We start from the raw sequence: 26184 nt of genomic DNA, 5'->3' as shown, positions 1-26184 counted from the left end.
GTATCAGGCAAGTGGCCAAGAGAAATAATGGAAGAAAACATGAAAATATAGTCTGTCATATGCTTTAAGGGTGAAGAATTATGTCCTCTTTCTTATCATTTATATTTCATCTTACTTTGTATCACAATATATGTTATATAGTGCTTATGAGCTTACAGAGCAATCTAAGAAGCAAGATATACCTAAATCCATGCCTTAACTGTTTTTCATTTTCCTTATGGATATGGAATTTGGCCCTGCTTATAAGTATATTTAGCCTTCCTTAGAACAGACTTCAATCTGTGTTCTCATGGCTGAACTACCTTTTGCCTTATTTTGAAATTCAATTATTTAACTGAGTCATACTGTGATTTTCTTAGGCTGAACTCATTTTAGTCTGAAATGGATGGTACTAAAAGTATACAGATGAGACCTGTCTTGTTTTCCTTTGACTGAAAAGTCAGCTTGCGTATTAATTATCTTGACCCATTTCACTGACATTTGAGAAAAGACAAGTAATTTCCTGTTATCCCAATTAGCAGTTTCAAACCTTACTAGGTATGGACCTTATAAGACATCAGCTAAATTAAATTATAAATTATGTCATTCTATGCAACTTTAAAGGAATATAAATTATGAAAGTATGGGACAAAATATGAAGATATATTTCATTCAAAAATAATCTGCCATAACATTAAAATGCTATTTTGGTTAATACAGCTTGAAGTCAGCTTAGAAAATCTCACTTTCCTTTGCTGTATGTACTAGCCAATTCAGATGAGGTTTTGAAAAACGTTATCCCTTAATCCTGCTGATTTTCCCCTAAGCAATTATAAGGGAACTCTCCTGGACACACATTCTTGGTGCCTTCATTTACTCAGTGAAGTCATAATGTCCTTTATCATTGTCTTCAAGATTACCTACCAGTATTCTCACTTAATTTACACATATATGTAGCTTGGTCTTAGAAATCTAAAGCAAAACCTAGGTCTTTTAAGGGGGAATAAAATCTATTACCTTGGAGCCACTGTACACATTAGATTATCAGGCTGAAATATTATTGACACTTTCAAAATGAGATCTGCTGAGAAATATATTTTAAGGTTATTTTTAAAAATCTAGACTGAGTTTGGTGGCTCATGCCTGTAATCCCAGCTTTGTCACTGTCCCAGTTACAACTGGTATGATTGATCAAGTTATTTAACACCTCGAGACCTCAGTGTCTTCATTTTCAAATCATATGGTAATAATACTCAGCTTTTGAGGTTGCATGAGTATTCAATGAAGTGATGTCAGAAAGCACCTTAGATCCATATATGACACATTATAATTCTGTCCAGTAAATGTTATATAGATTTTATATAATTATATAGATTTTATATTTGTTTTATTTATAGATTTATATAATTATATAGATTTTATGTAGATTTGTATTAAGGCAAAGTGGGCAATTACAATACTTAAATAGTGAATTAGGCCTGGCAAACCTCATTAAGTAATGTTTATTACATGTCCTATCTTTGTTCAGTTCTAGCCATCGAGTCGAACCATATGAAATGTTGCTTTTGTAGGTCAAAATGATGAAACATTAGCAATTTTGTATGTTTCAACCTAACATACTAGCTCTGTTCTGGGAGCTAAAATAGAAATGTTTCTCATTTCTCATTCTTATCACTCACTACTCCTTTCCTTTTTGACTTTGGACATTTGGGAACTCAAAAGAAACCTTGTATTCCAAATAGCAATAATTTTATCAGATATATTTACTGAAATATTTATTTATAGATCTTGTCATTTGGGTCTCATTTCAAATATTTTCCCCTCAGAGACCCTTTCCTGACAACCCAGTCTGACCCAGATACCCGCCACCACCATTCATCCTCTTGTATGGTTACCCTGTTTTATATTTTTTCCAGCTTTATCACTATGAGTATAATATTAAATATTGTTCACAGATTTATTTTCCATCCCTACCCACCAGAATGTAAGCTTCTGAAGAGTGGGGATTTTATTCCTGTCTTACACACCTAGCACCTAAAACAGTATATGGCCCATAGTAGCCCAGGCACTACTGAAAGCATGAATGAGTGAATGAATGAGTAATAGCTAACCCCTTTTGTTACTAACTTCCTTCCAATTTTATTATTTATAGAACTAAAGTTATTGTATCCAGCATATGACATAAAAGAAATCAAAACATTGCAGAATTCCTCAGTTTTGGTATTTTGTGAAGGGAAAGCCAGGACTGCATGTGTTCAGCACACCCTCTTTATGCTGGAGACCACAAAGCTGGGAGGCTGATAACTAGAATTACTGCTCTTCGCATTATGGCTCTTTTATGGTCACATTCTCTACTATTGAAACCATTTCCTCCTGTTTCACTGCCATTTCAAAGATGAAGGCCACAAGAATATGACATCTGAAATAACTAGTTCATTGTCATAAATCAGTTAGAAACCAGATCTTCCAACTTTCTTTTGATTATTCCCACCAAAATCCACTGCCTGTAGAAGAAAGGAAAACTCAAATCACTACCAGTGCTTAGCTAACATTCCTAGTTATCCATCACCTAGCTTCATCTTAATTAGTTTGTAAAAAGTGTTGAAACTGCAACTTGTACTTTGGCAAATAACCAATAGCCCTGCATCAGCCAGGAAAATAATCTCAAAAGTGTTAATAAGTAATGACATCAGATGTAAATGGCAAAAGAAGGAATTGTAGATGCTGTCAAGTCACAACAGCAGAATATTTGGCCAGAAGAGAATTAAAGCTCACACAAAACAGTGTCAACCCCTCACAAGCATAGGTAAGACGTTATGATTTATGTTATTTTTTCTTACCAAGAGAGATTATTAGATTCAGCCACACTGTTATCTGCTACTATTTTCACACATCAAAAAAAAAGAAATCACTTCTCTTCAGCTCAATAATAGCATATTGTTCATTTCTCCATAGAGTACCTTCTAGCTTATTGTATGAGAACCTACAGCCTCTTTTTACCTTGCTCACCCTTGCCAGAGTAGGCCGAAGGTCACAAATGCCTCATTTTTGTCCCTCAGCATACACAATTTACCTCCTATGGTTGGTTACCAACTACCAGAAGATGATAGATTAAGATTTAATAAGATTGCACCATAAAACATATCTTGGAGATTTTTTAACTACCCTATTTTTGTTGTGTAATTCCAAAGTAATAACTTGCTTATTGCAAAATAAATAGTACAGTGATGAAAGTGCAAAGCCACCGTCTCTTTTCTTTACTCTCCAAAGTTACTGTCAAAAGTTAAGGTTTTAAAAATCAATTCTTGCATGAATTTATTTTCCTTATATATCTCTATCTTGTAACTCAATGTGAGTTAGGGATATGAAGGATGGTTTAGTTGATTATCAGTTAGAGTTCCTGTACAACTTTTTAGATATGGCATTAGTTTATAATGTAAGCAACTGTCCTGTGAAATAACTTACATAGCACCTTAGAACCCAGCCCAGTCCCAAAATTTATTACTCTCGAAAATGTAGCAGTTGACCTTTTCAAAAACAATAGAAATGTGAGAAGAAAAAAATGGCATTGGCTGTACATGCACACTCATACACTGCCCCCCACAACACACCCCCTCACACACACCCCAACTCAAATATCAGAAGTTCTCTTGCCTACTTGCCTAATGCCTTAATGCCTTATGAATTTTGCTCAGCTTTCTTTATGAAGATCCTCCAGTACTTTCAGTTTATACCAAAGCTCTGTGATGAAAAGAGCCAAGCCAGAGCCAGTTAGAAAAAATTAGCCAGTCTAGCCTCCAAAAGGCAGAAAGCAGAACTTGGATATGGGCTTCATAGCCACTGAGTCTGGTGACCAGTTTACCTACAGATTTTAGCTTCAAGTTATAAAACACTGAACCTTCTACTAAACAATCTCTCCTATTTCCATTGTTCTCACTAGTTCCATACTACTAGCCACTCAGATTTTCTTATGGCGTGCCATAGGTACATCTTGGCCTAATATTTGGTCTTAATAACATAATCTATTACAGTCTAAACTTTTTCTTTTAATGGGAAAATATTCCCACTGCTATGTCATTCAATAAGGAAAAAGTGCCCATTATTATATTTTTAAGTGGAAAATATGATCTTAAAAAATTAATAGTTAAACCTCATACTTGAGAACTTATAGCAGGTTCTTGTCTCAGGAATGACAATTTCGTATATTTTTGTTTTTATTACAAACACAAAATATGCCAATAAAATCAACTTTCTGGATTATTCTGCAGACATTTTAGAATACTTGAAAATAAGAGTTATAGGCCAGGCGCGGTGGCTCAAGCCTGTAATCCCAGCACTTGGGAGGCCGAGACGGGCGGATCACAAGGTCAGGAGATCGAGACCATCCTGGCTAACACAGTGAAACCCCGTCTCTACTAAAAAAAAAAAAATACAAAAAACTAGCCGGGCGAGGTGGTGGGCGCCTGTACTCCCAGCTACTCGGGAGGCTGAGGCAGGAGAATGGCATGAACCCGAAAGGTGGAGCTTGCAGTGAGCTGAGATCCGGCCACTGCACTCCAGTTTGGGCGACAGAGCGAGACTCTGTCTCAAAAAAAAAAAAGAAAGAGTTATAGTTGTGTAACTCAGTGATTGACTTCAGAGCTTTTAGAACTACAAACTCTTTAACGTTCTTACTCATAGATTTTCTAACATTTCAATATCTAGATTTAGCCAGCTAAAATGCAAACTAAATCTCTGTATTGTATATGTGGTTTGTTGTATCAATATATAATCCAATTAGTTCCAAACATGCATTCATGCATTCAACATGCATTTATTGTTTGTTTTTCTACACACAAGGTACCATGTTAAGAGCCTGTCTAGCTCTTCCATAAGTCTACTTACAACAGAAATGTGTAAATTATTTTTAAGAAATAAGAGATTTTTTTCTTTCTGATAACATGAAACACAGCAAGTAATTCCAAATATGCAACATCTTTGTTACCTTGTATCAGTAGTTTTCCCTAGTAACCAGTTTATAATTTTATAAAACTTATTCGTTGAGAGATAGTGCAAGATATTTTATTTTTATGTTGTTACTTATCACTTATGCAAAATTTATAAGACTAGTTAAAATCAGATGAGATCACTTAAAGAGCTATTTCTGATTCAGCTTATTCCTTAAACATCATGGGTGAGGAATATGCATTCTGGTTACCCAGTTGTACTGATTAACACAAATCAGATGTCTAAAAATCAATGAACTGAACTTCATATTATACTGACCATAGATTAATTTTTTTATAATTGAGAAAGCACTTCTTAATGTTATGCTATAATCATTGTAGAATTTGATTATCGGAAAAACCTATTAATATAGGGAATATTAGCAGAGTGTTAAATACAGAACATTATATTGTATTTTGAATGTCTATTTTAGGGAAATTTGAACCTTAAAATTTTAAATAGTTTTTCATTTCCTTCCACATTTGAAATCCCTAATCTTCCATGATTTTGAATCTGTTACTTTTACTGTGCTATTTCTCTTTTGATAAATCATCCGTAGAATGTAGTTACTTAATGCCTAAGATCTATTCACTTAAGACCTCCAAATTTTATTGGTCATTTTTGTTATTTTTTTTTTTAATTTTTGTTGTTGTGGCCCCTCCACTGCTCCATGACTGAATTTAGAGTTTATTCTGTAACTTATGAAATGGACATTGTAAAGCATATACCTTGAGATTCTTGGTGAGAGAAAATAGCCCATAACTTTGATGTCACTAAACTTAAACTGTGCACATTTTTTTTCCAATCATCTCTACTGTTTTCTCCTGTTCCTTAACAATGCCAACACACAGGGGTTCACGTGCCTTTTCTTAAAGAAAGAAAGAAAGAAAGAAAGAAAGAAAGAAAGAAAGAAAGAAAAGAAAAGAAAAGAAAAGAAAAGAAAACACACGGGGAGGAGGGACAGCTGGAATCAGTATAGAATACATAAGCAAACTCTGACAATAAGCCCCACCCCTCACTTTGAATTCTGTTATCTTTTTAAAATCCTGTGTAGTGCTGGGCTGCCTTCTCTTTATTTAGCATCTTGGGTTCTTAGATTCATGATGCACTTTTATTAACTTGATTAGAAGGATTTTGCCTCAGCACTAGAGGTAGGCAAGATGTTTATCATTACAAAAATAATTCTGTAGAAATACTGAATAGTTTTGCTGAATAAGTAACTGCAAACGTGCCTTAACTTTGAATGCTTCTTTAAATTTGTAAGCATCTTTTTTTAATGTGTTACTGTCAGTGGTATCTCTCTGGCAAATAGTACAGTACCTATTTTAAAATGTTTTATGTTAAGAAAATGGGTTCATTTAATAGATGAATTGTTTTTAATTGGGCTTGGCATGAAACATGAGTCATGCTGTATGTAAATATGCATATAGCCCTCTCACCATAGAACTTAGACTTTTGAAGCACTTATCTTCACTTTCTACCCAAAACAGAAACTTTTGCATATTTTTAAAATTGTTATTGAGCCTCTGCTTGAATATTTTAGAGACTCAGAACTCCCGCCTCCAAAAGCAGGCATTTCATGTTGAAGAGCCTTACTTACATTACAGAGTTCTTCCTTGTATTGATACAAAAACAAACTTCTGCTAAACTTTCTACTCATTGTGGATCTTAAAATTGCAAATTCGAAAAATCCAGAGCAAGCATTTGAAAGCCTGTCATGTTGAAAGATGATAAGATAGTCTTTGAAGTTCCAGAAAACATTATAGATAAAGGCACAAGGAGGCTGATTTTAGATTGATATGAAAAAAAGTCCAATTTTTGCAGGTTTATAACTGATCTTATAAGTTTAGTGGGCTCTTCATTACTCAGAGTGTTTAGGAAGAGGGTGAATAACCAGCTACCAGCCAGGAATTCCCAAGTTAGCTGGAAAGTTCAACCTGATGGTTTCTTCCAACTCTAAAGTTTTATAGTTCTCTTCAGCATAATGGTCTTGCCCTTTGCTCTCACCATATGCCTTGCACATTGTGTATATCTCTGAAACTCTAAAATGGAATTGTGTTATCAAATATAATTTGTGTTGTCTCTTCTTGAGGTATCTTTATGCCTGTGACACATGAGTTCTAGATAACGCATCATCCTGGCTACCCTCATCTGGACTCCTTGTTTCTTTATAGAATCCCCATGCTAAGTGTATTGGAACTATTACAGTGATCTAGACACTATACTTTTGTTAACATGATTACATTAGTTTTAACGTGCTCACTGTTGGCTCATATAATGCTTTAATGTTATCAAGTGGTAAGCATTCCACTTACTTGATTTTTTAATCTAAGTGCAGATTTTTTAATCTAAGTGCAGCTATTTATATTTATTTCTGTTAAATTTTTAACTTCTCATGTTTCACCCAAAGTATTTGACTCTGTTACAAAGTTTGGAAGCTCAGTTTTATCGTATATGATATTACTCGTTTGTCTTATCATTTAATAATCCTCCAAAATTCTAAGCACCCTTTCTATGTTTTTAACTGATTCATCAAGGAAAGCACATTTTTTAAGAAAACATTTTAAAGAAGAAAGGGCCAAGGACAGAGATTTACAGCATTAAATTTTAAACTTTATGCGTTAATTTTATTCAGTCATTCAAAGTCCTTATATGGATCCACCTAATACTAACATCATTCAGCCCATATTACAGTGTCTTTATTCATAAGGGTAGCAGGCAAAATTTCATCTTATGTAAGACATACTGCCCAGGGTTTTCCTCTTCCCTTCCAACTTAGAGATACTGTCCCCAAAAGAAGTCATTTTAAAATGCTTCATTTTTTTATTAAATTCATGTTGGTTTGTCAAACAAAATTAAAAAATAAAATTGCACCCACTCATCTATTTTTAAAATTTTATATTTATATCAGGTTTATCAATATGTTCATCGGAGAACTCATGCTTTTTTTTGTTTGTTTGGATAAGAGGACTCTTAAGATTTAAGCATTAAGTCTCATGGAATGCTGACAGTAGCCCTAAGATAATTTCCAAAAAGTTTATTCACTTGCTAAGATTATAACCTTCTAGTTTAAAGGAACCACAGAGTGGTTCTTAGTAGTCCCTTGTCTCCAGAAGCATTTATGTTTTAATGCCCTAGTTTGAAGACTTTTTTTCTTGCAGGAAAAGCCTAAAATGTCATTGAAGCCATTATGGTTCTACTTTTTGTCATTAATGTTTTCTTAATTTTTCTTGACAAAAGCTTTGTATCTTCAGTTTTTTTCATAAGCTTCAGCTGAACATTTGCCTTTGTGGTGCTTTTCTTACAAACAATTGGTATTATTTTCTACTTCTTCATTTCTTATAGCTTCTTATTCCATATTTTATAGAAATCCTCCTTAAACTAAAGCTTGTTCTAAAGAAGCTCCTTGTAACTACCTTAACTTCATCTGCATCCCCTTTCCCTCCCTCATTGGGACAGTTTACGCTTGTATTACTGGAATTTAAGTTTTTAAAACTGCTGATCATTAAAACTTTCCATTTGTCTTTGTAAAGTTTTAAAATCATATCTTTAATAATCTAGGGTCCATATCCAGCTATGTGTTCTTTCTCTTCACCACTAGAAGAAAAAAACAAAAACAAAAAAGCAAAATTACAGAATGTGTTTCTTTTAGTTCTCTTTGTGCCGTAAAAGTTCTTCCCTGTTGTTCAGCATTAAATCCCAAATAGGTTCCACATATTTCTTTGTATTTCTGAAACATGAAATCATCAGGGTTTAACTGCATGCAGTAATTACTTACATGTATTGATCTCATTTTCAATGCATTAAATCCTGTAATTAGTATATTGGTGGCTTCAGCAGAAAATATTGAAGTTCAGGTTATATTATTTTATATTTTTTCATCTTCAGAAGATTTTATAGAAGTCGATTCAACTTTTAGTCTACAAGTAATAGGAAACATGACACTATAAAAATTATGTGACTTCATTAGGACAATTTACAATATTTTTAAGCCTTTGTTCTTGCATGCCTCAATCAATACCAGAATATGTTTGTATAGAGTATTGGAACCCTACAGACCTGGTTGGACTTTTACAGATCTAGTAAGAGTAAGAAAATGAGAGTACCAAAGATTTCTAATAGTTTGTTTTGTTAGATCCAAGTCCTAACCCTGATCAGCCATATTCTTCAGTCAACTATTCAGTGGCTCCTAAGAATTATTTCTATGCTATGCCCCAGTTTACATTCTTTATAAATAATAGCTTCAAATTACAGAAACAAGTTGCATTCAGACTTCTTCATTTTAAGCCCTTTTACCTAAAGTAATAATGACTTGGTAGTATAAAACTGTACTACCAATTTCTGCTCTAAAGAGCTTATAGAAATTGGGGTGATATTTGAGTATTTATTAGATTATCTTGCTGTAATCTATCTAGTGCAAGATACTTGCTGCCTGTCTGTAAAAGAAAAGGATGTTTGCTAAAGGTAATCTCTTTCAGTATATTTTTGGAAAGTACATAGTAACATTTCAGGATGTATGGTTTAATGAAGAGTAGCGTTGCACCACATTGTCAGTGCTTCTTGATATTTTCACACATAGCCACTGATATACCTCTCCTAACTGAATAATTAACATAGCCGATTGTAAAAATAAACAAACTTGATTTAGCCCTTCAAAATTTATTTGCCTATAATTCACCGAGCTTATATGTATTAAACAAAACATATAAGAGGTACTTCATTGTCATGGAACCCAAACTAAATAAGTATTAAATGAAATTCATTCATGGATTTTAGCTTACAAAATACTGCATATTGTCAGAAGAAGAAAGGCATAGGTGTCCAAAAATTGGTTTCTAATTAATTATAATATGAAGAATTTTAAAAAGAATGGAATAACTTTTTTATAATTCCAGCCAAAATTTAGTATGTCCTCCATTATATGGAGCAGTGAATTTAAAAATTACTTTCATGTTTTTAGAGTTTGAGACTGCCAAATTACACAAATGATTCACTGTTTAAACATCAGTAATAATTTCCACTGGTGGCATAAAATCAGGCTTCAGTTTCTGAAGTGTGTATGGAAATCCTATGTGTTACTGATATTTAGAACTACCTTTTTCGTATATTAAGATGATTGATATTAATCAGGAGCACTAAATCAGTTGATAAACGATTTTCACAAAATGCAGAGATATTCTATTTTACTTTTTGTCTTAAATTTTAAAGAAAGAAAGAAAACAAAGGAAAAAGACATAATTTAGTTTGTTTTACTTGACAATCAGTGACAGTCTGCTAAGCAGGGCGTAGCTATCATCCCAAAGGTGAATAATAAAAACAATCATAAACTGGACTGATCATATATATGAACAATGCTTAAAATCTCAAGAACCATTTATTGTACTTGCAATTGAGTTTAGTGTTTAAAATTATGAGAATTTTGCCTATAAAATCATAATTCCTATGGATAAAGAATGAGCACAAACTGCTATCTTTTTTTAATATAAAAAGAAATAGGCTGCCTGTAAGTTTGTTTTTTCGTTTTTCTTTTTTTGAGATGGAGTTTCACTCTATTGCCTAGGCTGGAGTGCAGTGGCACAATCACAGCTCACTGCAACCTCCACCTCCCGGGTTCAAGCGATTTCCGGCTAATTTTTGTATTTTTAGTAGAGATGGGGTTTCACCATGTTGGCCAAGCTGGTCTTGAACTCCTGACCTCAAGTGATCCTCCCACCCTGGCCTCCCAAAGTGTTAAGATTACAGGCATGAGCCACTGCACCCGCCTGCCCCTAAGTTTTCTGTCATGACTTGTTCCAGAAGGTAGAATTATGATGTATTAATTTATCTACCTAACCAAACTTTTATTCTATTCATTGCACAATTTCTAAAATCAGATATTATCTGAAATTGACAATATCTGATATATTTCTATATTATCCCCCAATAGCTCATAATTCAGGTGGTTGTAACCCAGTTAAATGATAAAAGCCACGAGGCTTGACTGAGTGAGGGAGAATACTAATTCTTAGTTTTTCATTGTCTCTAATGAAATGACTGACTTTTTAGAAAAGCCATTTAATTTATCCACTAATATTATAAGGCATCAGATACTTTTAGAGAATGCTTTTTTAGAATTTAAACTCAGTTTTCAAAAAAAGATTATTAAATGCACATCGTATTCTAAAAGTAAATATGAATTAATTCAACTATTTGGGCAAACTTTGGTGACTTTTTCTGTTACATTTTCAATATTTTATAGAAATGCACATATAATAAATGTAACATGGCATTTTAAAATGTTAAAACAGTAACTAATGGTTATGTCACAATCGTATTTATTTTGCCTGATCCATGTGGTACAGAAACCTAACCATTCAAAATGTGTTTAAAGGACAAAGTTTTACACATAGCAATAGAGCTATATCAAGCAATTTGTCTGCAGCCCCTTCCAATGTTTCCCCAAAGTAGTAGGGTGGTAAGGTTTTTTTATAGTAGTTCCATCAGTCTGCTTCTATCAACAGAGAAGGACCTTTAGAGAGTATATTTATAAGTTATATTTATAATTAAAATCTCATCCTGAGTCTAAGATTTTGTCTTACCTCATCTACTCCTAACATTAATGACATATGAATATCTTGACAATGTAGATCATTCAAAGAAAACACCCTTTAGCAGTGGTTACACTATCACTTCATATAAGGTCAAAATCATTCTTCCTTGACATAGCAAGCAGTGCTAGAAATAGCATTCTTTGACTTCAGTGACTTATCTGCCTAATATTTCCACCTCTGCTACGTAGTTCACCCCAAAAACTTTAAGTAGATCTTCTCACTTCAGTTGAAAATCTAGTGAGGTATAAAGCATTTTACATAGTTGTTTAATAGAAGTCTATTCAGTATTCAGCTTGTACCCGCAAATACTGAGATTTTGAATTAAGATGTATTTTGGTGATTTAATTAATTCAAATAATATTTATGGAGGCAGCACAGTGTCCTGAGTACCCACTCTGCTAAGTGCTGGAAAAACAAAAATTTTTAAATTACAGAATCAATAAATTCATTATTTAATGGGAGAGAAAAACAGACAAATGTAACAGTACAGTATATTAGATGTTTTGAGAAATGAACACATTAAGTTCTATGAAAGCACTTAAGAGGTCTTGATTATCTCTACCTTATGAAATCAGACAAGACCTCACAGAGGATGTGACATTCAAGCTGGATGAATAAGGTTTCACCAGGAGAAAAAGAAAAGGAGGGTACATTCTAGGTGGTAAAAAAAAAAATAAAAAAATGGCATCAGCAAAGGTGGACAGGTAGAAAAACAAAGAATAATTTAGAGAAATACGGTAGTACAGATGAGACAAAGATTGATGTTAGAAATGAATTTAAAAGGTCCTAATATATCATGTTTAGAGGTTTGGATTGTATCCCAAAGAACATGATAGAGAGCTTCAGTAGTTCACTCTGGCCAATATAGATGTATTGATGTGGGAGAATACAGGTGATAGGGATACCAGTTAGAAAACTACTTCAACAATCCAGATGAGAGATATGATACCCTCCCTTGACAAATGTGAAGGCAAAACGTTACCTCCTCAGAGGAAGATCCAACAGATAGAAAGTAGGTCTTGAAGAGTATAATGGAAACTTGGAGCTCTCCTAATGAAGAATTGGATATTGGGCTAACCAGGCACTAATAAGAGGTCTGCCAAGTAGCCCTGAATGGCCTGAAGTCAGAAAACACAAATTTAGAATGGTGACAATCAGTGTACATATACAGTTTTTTCTAGCAATGCCCAGTGGCCAGGCAGGAGTAAGAAAGCACATATTGGAACAAGTACATGTAATACATATCCAAGAGGGAATTGAGGGGTCTAGTCAGAAGGGTCCAAATTAGATAAGGAAATTAATTCAGGAGGGGGATGGTTCTTAATAAGATCAAAGACTAGACATCATATCATGAAAGAGATGGAAAGAGAGGAAGCTATATTCAGGGAAAGCTGTAATATTTAGGAAGTGATGTGGCTTACCATGATGACAAGCTGAAATGTGTATTGATTTTGGATTAGACAGTAAGAATTCAACGCAGAGGGCACTTATTACAAAACAGCTCTTCAATATGACTCTTTTAAGTTTGCATCTTGAAGAAAAAACTTTGGAACACTTTGCACATGGATGTGTATTAGTCTGCTTTCACATGGCTGATAAAGACATACCTGAGACTGGGAAGAAAAAGAGGTTTAATGGACTTACAGTGCCACATGGCTGGGGAGGTCTCACAGTCATGGTGGAAGGCAAGGAGGAGCAAGTCACGTTTTACATGGATGGTAGCAGGCAAAGAGAGAGACCTTGTGGAGGGAAACTCCCATTTTTAAAACAATCAGATGTTATGAGACTTATTCACTATTATGAGACCAGCACAAGAAAGACCCACCCCCATGATTCAGTTATCTCCTGCTGGGTCCCTCCCACAACCCATGGGGATTATGGGAGCTACAAGATGAGATTTGGGTGGGGACACAGAACATATTATTCCACCCCTGGCCCCACCCAAATCTCATGTCCTCACATTTCAAAACCAATCATGCCTTCCCAACAGTCCCCTGAAGTTTTAACTCATTTCAGCATTAACTCAAAAGTCCACAGTCCAAAGTCTCATCTGAGACAAGGCAAGTCCCTTCCACCTATGAGCCTGTAAAATCAAAAGCAAGTTAGTTACTTCCTAGATACATTGGGGGGATACAAGCATTGGATAAATACAGCCATTCCAAATGGGAGAAATTGGCCAAAACAAAGGAGCTACAGGCCCCATGCAAGTCCAAAACCCAGCAGGGCAGTAAAATCTTAAAGCTCCAAAAGAATCTCCTTTGACTGCATGTTTCACATACAGGTCACACTGCTACAAGAGGTGAGTTCCCATGATCTTAGGCAGCTCCACCACTGTGGCTTTGTAGGGGACAGCCTCTCTCGGCTGCTTTCATGGGCTGGCATTGAGTGTCTACAGCTTTTCCAGGATAACTGTGCAAGCTGTCGGTGAATCTACCATTCCGGGGTCTGGAGGATGGTGGCCCTCTTCTCACAGCTCCTCTGGGTGGTGCCCCAGTAGGGACTCTGTGTGGGGGCTCTGACCCCACATTTCCCTTCTGCACTACCCCAGCGGAGGTTCTCCATGAGAGCCCCATCCCTGCAGCAAACTTCTGCCTGGACATCCAGGCATTTCCACACATCTGAAATCTAGGCAGAGGTTCCCACACCTCAATTCTTGACTTCTGTGCACCCACAGGCTCAACACCACAGGAAGCTGCCAAGGCTTGGGGCTTCCACCCTCTGAAGCCATGCCCCAAGCTGTATCTTGGTCCCTTTTAGTTATGGCTGGAGTGGCTGGGACACAGGGCGCCAAGTCCACAGACTCCACAACAGCAGAGAGACCCTGGGCCCAGCCCACGAAACCATTTTTTCCTCCTAAACCTCTGGGCCTGTGATGGAAGGGGCTGCTGCAAAGGTCTCTGACATACCCTGGAGATATTTTCCCCATTGTCTTGATGATTAGCATTCAGTTCCTTGTTACTTATGCAAATTTATGCCGCCATCTTGAATTTCTCCTCAGAAAATGAGATTTTCTTTTCTATCACATTATCAGACTGCAAATTTTCCAAACTTCTATGCTGTTTCCCTTTTAAAACTGAATGCCTTTAACAGCACCCAAGTCACTTCTTGAATGCTTTGCTGCTTAGAAATTTCTTCCACCAGATGCCCTAAATCATCTCTCAAGTTCAAAGTTCCACAGTTCTCTAGGGCAGAGGCAAAACGCCCACCAGTCTCTTTGCTAAAACATAACAAGAGTCACTTTTGCTCCAGTTCCCCACAAGTTCTTCATCTCCATCTGAGACCACCTCAGCCTGGATTTCATTGTCCATATCATTATTAGCATTTTGGTCAAAGCCATTCAACAAGTCTCTAGGGAGTTCCAAACTTTCCCACATTTTCCTGTCTTCTGAGCCCTCCAAACTGTTTCAACCTCTGCCTATTACCCAGTTTCAAAATCACTTCCACATTTTCAGGTATCTTTTCAGCAGTGCCCCACTCTATTGGTACCAGTTTACTGTATTAGTTCATTTTCACACTGCTGATAAAGACATACCCAAGACTGGGCAATTTACAAAAGAAAGAGCTTTAATTGGACTTACAGTTCCACATGGCTGGGGAAGCTTCACAATCATGGTGGAAGGCAAGGAGGAGCAAGTCACATCTTACTTGGATGGGGTCAGGTAAAGAGAGAGAGCTTGTACAGGGACACTCCCATTTTTAAAACTATCAGATCTCATGAGACTTATTCACTGTCACAAGAACAGCACAGGAAAGACCCATCCCCATGATTCAGTTATCTCCCACTGGGTCCCTCCCACAACTCATGGGAATTATGGGTGCTACAAGATGAGATTCGGATGGGCCAAACCATATCAATGCGTGAAGTAGGTTTCAATGTGTGAAGTAGGTTATCTAATGGCAAGAGGGAAACACCCATTGATAGGGAAAATAAATCTCATGTATATTAACAGGATTTATTTATTATGTTTCAGTTGTTTAGTGAAATATATTCAATGAACATGTAATGAATTATGAAGAAGTGAAAACTGAAGCTATTTTAACTTGCTATTTCCATTCTAAAGCAAATCTCAACTCATTTCAGTCAGGTTTACATCATTAACTGATCAGTCTTTGAATAAAATAATTTTAAGTTTGATGTCAAGGGATTCTGAATAGAATGACTGAATTATATGTATTTGTCCTTTTACTTTCACTGCTGTCTCAGGAAGACTCTTTTTATGTTTTCTATAGATGATACCTCTCTGTTAAAGTTGAAGACATTTTAGTGATTTATCTTTTTTATAAAGATATGCCACATAGTCTGGATTTGAAATGCAATCTGCAAAGCCAGGCATGCCCATAAATCTGAATCTTTTATTCTTTTCTCATATAGAAAAAGAAGATATTTTTACACATGGATAAAAATACTAAAGTAGAATTGCCTTTCTCAAGGTAAAGCCAAAACACCTATAGTGTGATGCATTTTGTTTAAATTGTATAGGTTTGTTGAACACATTAATCTATTACAAATAATAGCTAACATTTTTAATGAGCACTTACTATGTGTCAGGCACTATTCTAAGGTCTTTACATAATATAATTCATTTAATCCTTACAACAACTCTATATGGGAAATACTATTATCCTTATCTTCTAGATGAGGAAACTGAGTTTAAATAGCATAATCTAGGACTCCCAGCTATTTGATAACAGACCTGAGATTCAGACAGACATTGTGACAGCAGAGTGAACGCTCTTAATTGCATATTGCCCCTCAGACTTATAATTCTAATACAGATTAAAATATATTAAAATATTTTTCACTATATATAATACACACATTATATATATAATATATACATTATATATAAAATACACACACATACATATACATATATATATGACCTACATAAAAGGAATTAAAATTTTTAGGTTTTATTACAGCAGCACCATTAATATGGTTAATCAAGTAAAGGAAAAATGTTGTTCTGATCTTTCAATCACATTTACAACATTTTACCTTTTATTAGTAGAAATTGTAATTAGTGTACTTTCCAATTTTAACCAGTGTCCAAAAATCATGTACTGTGATATGTATAAACAATGAAACGAGTCCACCACTTGAGTCAAAATCCTTTCTTAGTATTTTAAGCTTTGACATGATTCCTTTTATAGCTAATTTTTAATATTGGAATTTTTTTAAAAAAAGAAAAACTGGCTGGGCACAGTGGCTCACACCCAGCACTTCGGGAGGCCAAGGCAGGAGGATTGCTTGAGCCCAGGAGTTGGAGACCAACCTGGGCAACATGGCAAAACCCTGTGTCTACAAAAAATACAAAAATTAGGCAGGCATGATGGCATGCACTAGTAGTGCCAGCTACTCAGGAGGCTGAGGTAGGAGGATCACTTGAGGGTGGGAGGTTGAGCCTCCTGTGAGCTGTGATCACACCACTGCACTCCAGCCTGGGCGACATAACAAGACCCTGTCTATAAATAAATAAATAAATAAATAAATAAATAAATAAATAAATAAATAAAATAATTCCCTGGGCGACATAACAAGACCCTGTCTATAAATAAATAAATAAATAAATAAATAAATAAATAAATAAATAAATAAAATAATTCCCAAGAATTAAGTCTGGATACCAGTTTGAAAATTATTTCATTTGGTGACTAATCAGAAGTTATTTCAATTTTTCCTTCAAAGTTCTACTTTATACATTTTTATAGAACAATCCAAATATTTCTGCCTATTTATCTATCATTTGGTAGAGATATAAAAGCAGTAGATTTATGAGTAAAATTCAGAGATAACACTGATTTTACCAATTCCTACTCACAGATGCCAAATCTGATATATTGTGTGTTTCTGTATATTCCCTCATGATGAAACATTAATTCTAATCACCTCTTACAAATCTGAAGAGTAAATCCATATGACCTGAAAAGAACTATTAAAGAATGCAACATTTAATGCTTTAATCTATTTCCTTCTAATCTCTCATGCAGTATGTAGAATAAAATAAAAACTCACTACTAAAGTGAACTTTAGTGAAATTCTCACATTTCCTGCATCTTCTTTCAAGATATTGCGTATAAAAGTACTTTGTAAAGTAGAAAGTGAAATGCAAATGTTAGTGCCATAATTATTATTACTGAGCTAACATGCTAAATTGGTTTGCCTTCAAAATGTTAACACCAAATTGAAGAGTAAAGGTTTTTCAGTGCTAATTCTTAGGATTCCTTGAAAAAAGAATACTAATTAGAATATATGATATTTTGCAAAAACAGCAATACCTCCATTAAATTCCTAGCTCCTCTTTAAGAAAACCAAATTTAGATCTAGTGAATAACTTATTACTTTTATCCCATATGTTCTGGCTTTTGATTTTACATCTTAGTAATAAGTTGATATGGGTATCTGTAACCCACCCTTCTTAGCAGGTTGCCATGACAACCTGAGGTAAAGTACCAGTTCACTGGAGCTTCAGGCTTTGTCCATGCTAAATACAAAAGCTACATTTGATTTCAGCTTGGCTGTTTCTATTGGGAGCAATGTACCACAGTTCTTTCCACTTCCCTGGCTGACTTTTTCATCACCATGGAGACCAGATCTGCCCACACAACTAAGATGTGAAACCATTCCTCATGTGGCTAAAACTAAGGCCTTGGTTCCCAAGGCCTTTTATAAAGTATATTACTTTGTTAAAGAGTTCCTGCTTCTGCTTTTAAAGTGTTTATTGATTTTCCACAAAGAGAAAACAAACTTTCTGGTGCTGAAGCTTTAAAATAAGGAGAAAGAAAATGACATTTTCCTTGGTCAGGTTCTGGTTTTGTGTGTACTGTATTCATGGTGTGTACTCTGTATAGTCAATTACTAAGGAATAATGTTTCATTTCAAATTATATGACAGTATTCCTAAATAGTAGTTCACACATTTAATGTTCACTTGATGGTGGGCTTAAAATGTGACTTTTAGTTTGAGATTTTCTAAATTTGTCACTAAATCCAATATTGGTAGCTTTTAGATTAGTTGTGCACTTCCAATAAAATCAGTATGGGAAGTTATTTTAGAACCTTGATCATAAGTATACATGGACTTAAGGAAGAACTAATGTAAGTTATCACTATAAATCCAGTTATAGCATATCCAGATAGATCTGATGAATTAGCTATAGAAGATCATATAGCCCAGTTTTTAATATATTCTTGCATATGTAAATTTGTAATGTTAGTATGTGTATATATGTGTTTGTGTGTATACACACTTATATAATACACACACACACACAGGGATTAGTACCACAAATAGGGTCAAAGTTCCACAGAGTTCTTTGAAGATCATATTTGTTATGGAGATACTAAATACTTTACAGCTGCTATTATTTTTTTGCCATCCCCTCCCAGAAAATGGCACTAGTCAAAGGAGATAGTAGGAAGTCTTAAGTGGTGTTGGGAATCCCAAATTCACCCGTTGATTTGCACATTCCTCAAAGTGACTTAGGATGACTTCTCAACTTTCATGGTTGTGTTTTTTACTCTAGAGAAGGCAACATGGTCCTTGCTTAATAAAATACATATACTAAATAGGAATTCCAAAAAATTCTGACTTCAATGAAACATAGAATTGTTCTTATTTTTTAAAATATATTATGAATAAGCTAGCACCATAAAGGTGCCATAAATTAGTTTACAGATGGGAAACAAATTTATTAACATAAATGAATTTTTTGTTTTTGTACTAGCAAAAAGTTAGCAATCCATTGCTATATTTGAATACAAATTATGTTGTAGGATACAGAACTTTCTGACATTTCAAACATTTGAATTTTGCAAGAGGAACTCTCACTGCAATGAAGTTCCTGTATCATTCTAGTTTTCTGTAATTACACTGGTGAGTGTGAAATTCAACATGTGATACTAAATGTTAAACACAGATATAGCTGGGAACCTTTTGCAATGGCTATAAAGTCATTTGTATTTTTCCATAAGAACATTGAGAGTCAGCATATCTCTAACTCTTTAGTGGAACTTTCTTTAAAAGGGCAGTGCCATATAATTTTGTCAGAAGGGAAAAAATGAAAATTAATATATAATAGGGTATTTTTAAAAAACACATTCTTCATATGTTGTTAGATTCAATAGCTTTCCATCCCAAATCCAAGATGACTTTGCTGGTCCAAAATTTAATAACCAACAATTTCTAAGACAGCTAAGACTGAATATGAAACCTCATTACTTGGTTTTTAGTTAAGATGAACATTAATGCTAATTTGTTTACATCTATGCTATATTTCTTACAAACATGATTTTATAGTGATTTTTACCAAATTAATGTTTTTCTTCTTGTCATGTACACAATACATTTTGAATGCCTAAAAATATAATAATTTGAATGTTGGAATATGCAGATGACTTAACAGTGGGGATTTTTGAGATTTGTTTATGATGTAATTATTATAGATTAGAAAATAAAAGAATGTGAAAATACCATGGGTTAAGGTGACAGATTAGATTTATAACAAATTTGACATAAAGAAAAAATCTTAATGATAAATAACTGTCAAGATACAATTTTAGATTCTTACAAATGTTTCTTGAATTTTCTTCTTACCTTTCTTTGGCACTTCCTTTGCTAAGTAAGGTATCTTTCATTGTCCTTAAATTCAATTGGCAGTGCCCCTAAAGCAGCTCCTTCTTGCCAGAGTTGTTAATAAGCAAATGATCCCAAATGTCAGAATGGTGTGCCAAGGAGGTTATTAATAAGGCATTAACATTTAGAAGTTATTGAAGGAGGAAAATCAATATTACCATTTTTAGAATATTGCAAGCTCAGTTAGAAAGAGTAAGCAGAAGTTTATTTCAGGCTTCTACAATCATAAAGAATGTTACAGTATGGGAGGAAATAATGTCTTTAGATTTTTAGCATAAGAATCAATTATTTTCTTATTCTGCTGTCAGCACCCCCCATTAGTACTGGAGCAAATACTGAATTATATTCTTCTAATAAAAATAACAGTAATCCTCCCAAAATCAAGATGGCAGTACTTTGAGGATAGAATATGAATTTAGTATGAGAGTAAGAACAGGATGGGCTAGACCTGTAGGACAGAAGTTCACAAAGATCTATGTAACTGTTATTTATAACAGAATATATTATATATAAAATATATCATATTTATATATATAGTATATATACACACACTAAAATAAATGAATATATATTCTGTTATAATATAATATATCATATAATATGTATAATATAAATGAATATATATTCTGTTATAATATATATTATAATATGTATATAATATGTATATAATATTATACATATTATATGATATATATAATAACAGAATATATATATTCATTTATTTTAGTGTGTGTGTATATATACTATACTACATATATATCCTAATTTCAAAAAGAACCTATTAAAGGAAATCAGCAAGAAAGCTATGTTGACAGAGTTGATCCCAATTTGCCTTTTCATTTTGGCAGACCAGATATAGTCACAAATGAAGTGTTGAATGACTCACTTGTTCACCAGACTGGCAGTTCTCATCAATGAGTTACTTCACATTGATTATCATCCAGGCTGAATATGATCTAATTATATCCTTTTAATACAAACATACAAAGTGGTGGTAGAAAATCCACATAAATTTAAAACCTGCACTGTTCATCTCTAAAGTATTTGGGAGTTTAAAAAAAAAGTCTACCATTTTCTTTAGGGGGTTCATGTCTCAGACTTCAGCTATGTTATCTCTATAGCTATTTCAACTGGAACTGAGAACTTCAAGGAGATTATTTTAAATTAAGTCATTATTCATCATAAAATGGATTTCAAAAGCAACCCAACCTGCCAATAGCTTGCTGTCCACCTACATTGCTGAAAGAAAACCTTACCCAGGAATGGTTATTTTTACTAAAGTTGTCTCATTGGAGTTTAACGTGATTCTTTTATTAATAACCTCAAAATAACATCTCCTGAAATATTTAAAAATATGGATGGAGTATGATGGAGGAGTCAAATATTAAGTCAAATAAAGTAGATAATTCTTAACTATCAAATTTTAAGATAGAAGTGGGAAGGAGGTATACAACTATATCATAATCGTTTTGAGGTGAAACTGTCATCTTTGTATATTTATTCCTAACATTTGATATAGTATATATATATGTACACCCATAGGCACCCATTAAACCTTTACTGAACAATATATTTCTATAAAAATTAATTATTCCCATTTTCCATTTTAAAATCTGAATGGCGACATTTGCAATGACAGTATCATGTGTCAAATTTCCATAGTACATTTTCCTGAAATATCTATAGACACTTCATTGAAAATAAACTGGTTGTAAATTAAAATAACATGTTAAGTACTTTTGTAACTATTAAATGTGAAAGATGTCTTCAGATGTTTTGTATAAACTTCATTTAAAGGGTACTTTAGATCTGCCTTAATTTCAGATAGGGGTTTTTAATGCAGATTGTAGAAAGTCAGCATATATGATAGACCCATGGATAAGTAATTAAGTCATAAATGGCACTCTAAGACCATAATATAACAGTAGATACATTAAGATGAAATACTATTTTCATAAGGAAATACTCCATGTCTTGTGATTTATACACATAGGATGGAATTGTGATTTGGGAATTTAGAGGAACACTCAAATTATCTGGAAACAGTATTTTCTTACCTGTTTTGCCTATGGCTTAGGTTCATCAAATATTTTATTTTACCTGGAACTGTGAATTAAAGAACTCCTTAAGTGCTGTAAGTATAAACACAAACTATATTATCTTTTACTACTTACCACTTTATTTAGAAAAATAATACTTTATCATGAAAATTTTGCTTCACATTCATAAAATAAAAATATTTCCCAACTCCTCCCTATGGTATTAAAAAATAAACAAAATCTTTAATATCCTGTCTTTTTGAAGTTAACCTTTTATGAGAAAATAGGCCCTCAAAATTTGTACAGATAATATTCAAACCACAATTAACAAGTCTCTGTTTTGGTCTGAACATTCTGAGCCAAGGTATGAGCCCACTCTCTCCAATACTTACATAGAGAAAAGTAATTATCACTATCATTTCATGGTGTTAGATATCCTTGTTTTTGAAAAAGAAAAACTTAAATTTTTCAAAATAAACACAAAACAATTCTACTCTCCCAGGAGTAGAATTGTGTTACTCTTGATAGACTTGAATATCTGCTATTGATGGCCTTTGTTATCCACAAATAGCTTAAGACAAGTAGTCTTTGACTTTGCCCTTCAATTTGCCCTCAAGCATGCTGATTATGGAACTGAGTAAAATGGAACCGAGTTCTGTCTTAGTACTCAAACAGAATTAGGAATCTTTGTAAGTGCTCATCTGGCTTAAATACTTCCATTTTAAAATATTTTCTTCTCTTCCATCCATTAAAGAAAATATTTCTTTTCACCTGTTTTATATTCAGCCTTAATCATTTTCTTGAAGATGTTCGTACCTCTACCCTTACTTATCCCCTCTATAATCTAATCCTCCTCAGGCATTTGATTTAAGTATCATCAGCTATTTTTAGCAGGTCACTAATAGAAGCCAGATTATATTTCTAAAAACTTATGTTTCCAGAATTCTATTTCTGCTTATTATTTGGGATTTTATTTGGGGCAGTGTTAAAATTCATAAAGCAAAAAGAGAAAGAAACATCCTCCTCAAGATTTCCTATGCAAATTCAATCTGTGTCTCAAGGAACTTGCATGGACATGGAGTCTCACTGGAATAAGTCATTCTACACATGATTCAACATGGCATTACATCTGGGTTCATCATTCAGATCTCCAGTATAGTAACAGGGAAACAAGATCTGTTTCTTCTTAACCTAAGGTGGTGGCCTCACAATTCGAAGTTTCAGTGATGAGTAGAAGCTTAATAAATATTTACTAAATAATATGCCAAACAGAAGCATTACTGATTTTCTTTGTGGTAGCATAGATATGTTTCTGTCATTTCAAAATGTAATTGGCTAAAAGCTTGGTAAATAGTGAAGTTTATTTTAACAGCAGCAGTAGGGAATATTTTTATATCATCCAAAAGAAAACAAAATAATCAAGAGTTATATAATTTATGTTTTTTCTGCCTTCTATTGTTTTTTCCATAGAGATGGGGTCTCACTATGTTGCCCAGGCTGGTCTCAAACTGCTGGCCTCAAGTGATCCTCCTGTCTTGGCCTCCCAAAGTGCTGGGATTACAGGCATGAGCCGCTGTGCCCAACATGCCTTTTTCTAAAAAACATGCAATTTCCATTTGCTCTTTTAGAAAAGAGGAATAAAATTAGTCTGTATAATAATTTTAACTGGTTTGACTGTTTTAACTATTTGTATCAGGATAAATGAAGTTGTCCACTACAAAGGAGAAGGCTAGTAATTGGGAATTGAACACAAAAAAAGAAAAAGCCCAGTGAAAACCTAAAGGGAGAGAAAAGGAAAGAGTGTTGAGAATCAGAATGGGACTTGTAAAAAGTTAAAGACACATAAACATGAGATTCACAGAAGTCCAAGATAGAAGGGCAGTATCATGAAGTAGGTTTTTGTGTTTTGGAGATTTCATCTAGATTAGCCATATATGGGCAGCCCTTTGTGTACTTGCTTCTGACCCACATGGCTCGCCAGTACACTTATACTTCAGATTCATAATGCATATGCCAAGACATATAGTGGAGTTGAGTGTAGGAGTGCCTTTGTAGTTGTTTGTTTGCCTCAAATATAAATAGGCAGTATTTAACACTACATAAAAAGTATAGCTCTAAAAAAATTATTTAAAATTTACCAAGGCCTCTTTCATTTTGCCATAATCTCAGTAGACAAAGATACTTCCATCAGATTCCTCAGCACAAATCCTGAAATTGTTTAAGCTGTGTCATACAGTGTCAGACTGGTGATGGGATTAAAAATAAAATGCTCTATGTGAAGTCCCTGAACTCAGGGCTTCTGACTTAGAAACTACTTGTATATGCAGTGCAAAAATTGGTGTTACTCCAGCCAGCCCTAGCCAATGTGATTGACCTAAAGCAAGAGGTCTCAAACTGCAGTGGGCACAAGAATCACCTGGATTGCTTGTTTAAAATGCAGATTCCTGAGTTCCATACCCAGAAATTCTGATTCAATAGATGAGGTGTAGGGCCCAGAAATCTGTGTTTAACAAGCACCTCCACCCTGAGATTCACTAACCACTGGTACTGTTACCACTAGTAGTTGAAGAGATACCTTGCCCTAGGGAGTTATCTTCTCTTATGCTAACATACCCTAACTGGTAACTAGTTGTAGCCATTTTGAAATAGTACTTCTCCCTCCACCATCCTGTAGGAGCTAAACTGAGGAGATGTTTCCAGTCTCTTGCAATAGAATTCAGCAATTGTGACTTACCAGGGCTCTAGTTCAGTTTAGTATGAGTTAAGTGGGCATTAAGGGAATGTGTACTAGAAATTAAAAGGTTCACGTAACCTTATCTCTGGGAAAACCATAGATGGGTTCAAAATAACTACAAAATGTTTGAATTGCTTAGATAAATGAAGAACAGTTTAAACTTAGAAATGACCTTGTGCCCAAGGTTGGATTCCTTCTGATTTTGCTGTGTGAAATTCCATGACCTTGTGAAACAAAGTGGTAGAAGCTAAAGCTAGCATTCCAGTATTATAATATTCTAAAAACTGAAGTATTGTGTTTTGTTTCATTTGACCTATATATGAAGATTATTCAGTTCCAACCCCCATTTCTGCAAAAAGAGTATAATATTACAGACAAAAATTAGTTCTGCTGATTTCTGAACTATGCTATATCTTGTTTGCTAGATATCAGTGTTATAGGCAAGATGTGTCCCTCCCCATTTTCTAAGGGAGGACATAATGACAACATGCTTTCTCTATTCTCTCTCCCAACTTGTTTCTTCTTTTCTCAATATAACTCAAAAGATACTACAGGATGTTGCAGATAAAAATCTGCACTAGGCTAGAGATTTAAAATATTGCTGGTTTGTTCCTGCTGACAATATTTATTAGATTCCTCAAGATCCAAAATAAAATGACCTAAAAGAGAGTACAGTTTATTTTATCCAAATTGTTGTTAGTTTCTCAGGTCATTCAGAAATATCCATCTCTTCCAGTTTCTTAACTCCTTGGCATGTGACTTATGCTCAGGTGTAAAGTCACCCTTTCATCACATTCACTCTATTTTAGCTTTTCATTTCTTGGCATTTTGCATTGTTAAGCATGCGGCCTCCTCATCGGAGCAATACTAGCTAGGCTATTCCACTGTCTCACTGATTAGACATAGTAGCATATATATCAGGTTAATTAAATACCCTTCTGGTCAGAAGACTAGAAAGGTTTTCTTCATGCTTCTTAATTGGATGAATTTGAGGAAAGATTAGTATAGAAATAATTCTAATTTTCTCAAAAGAAATGGTAATTTTACATGTATATGGAGAACATTTTAACATAAACTATTCTGATTAAAATTATAGACATATACAAGTATAGTGGTGGGAAAAGATTTTTCTGCACTGTGTGTTATTGTTTATATTTGGGAGATTAACATTTCCAAACAACCAAGTTTAAAGCAAAAAGTGTCCCATTTATGGCCAAGTAG

The 26184-nt window shown here is 34.2% G+C and overlaps 1 protein-coding gene across 5 annotated transcripts in view; it reads left to right on the top strand.

Moving 5' to 3' along the window:
* Window positions 1-26184, top strand: part of CNKSR2 (connector enhancer of kinase suppressor of Ras 2) — a 294707-nt gene that overhangs the window by 255319 nt on the left and 13204 nt on the right. The gene's annotated exons all lie outside the window — the stretch shown is intronic.

Source organism: Piliocolobus tephrosceles, chromosome Y (genome assembly GCF_002776525.5).
Source record: "Piliocolobus tephrosceles isolate RC106 chromosome Y, ASM277652v3, whole genome shotgun sequence".
Classification (NCBI taxonomy): domain Eukaryota; kingdom Metazoa; phylum Chordata; class Mammalia; order Primates; family Cercopithecidae; genus Piliocolobus; species Piliocolobus tephrosceles.
The sequence above is the reverse complement of the archived record's forward strand: the minus strand, read 5'-3'. Positions and strand labels throughout refer to the sequence as shown.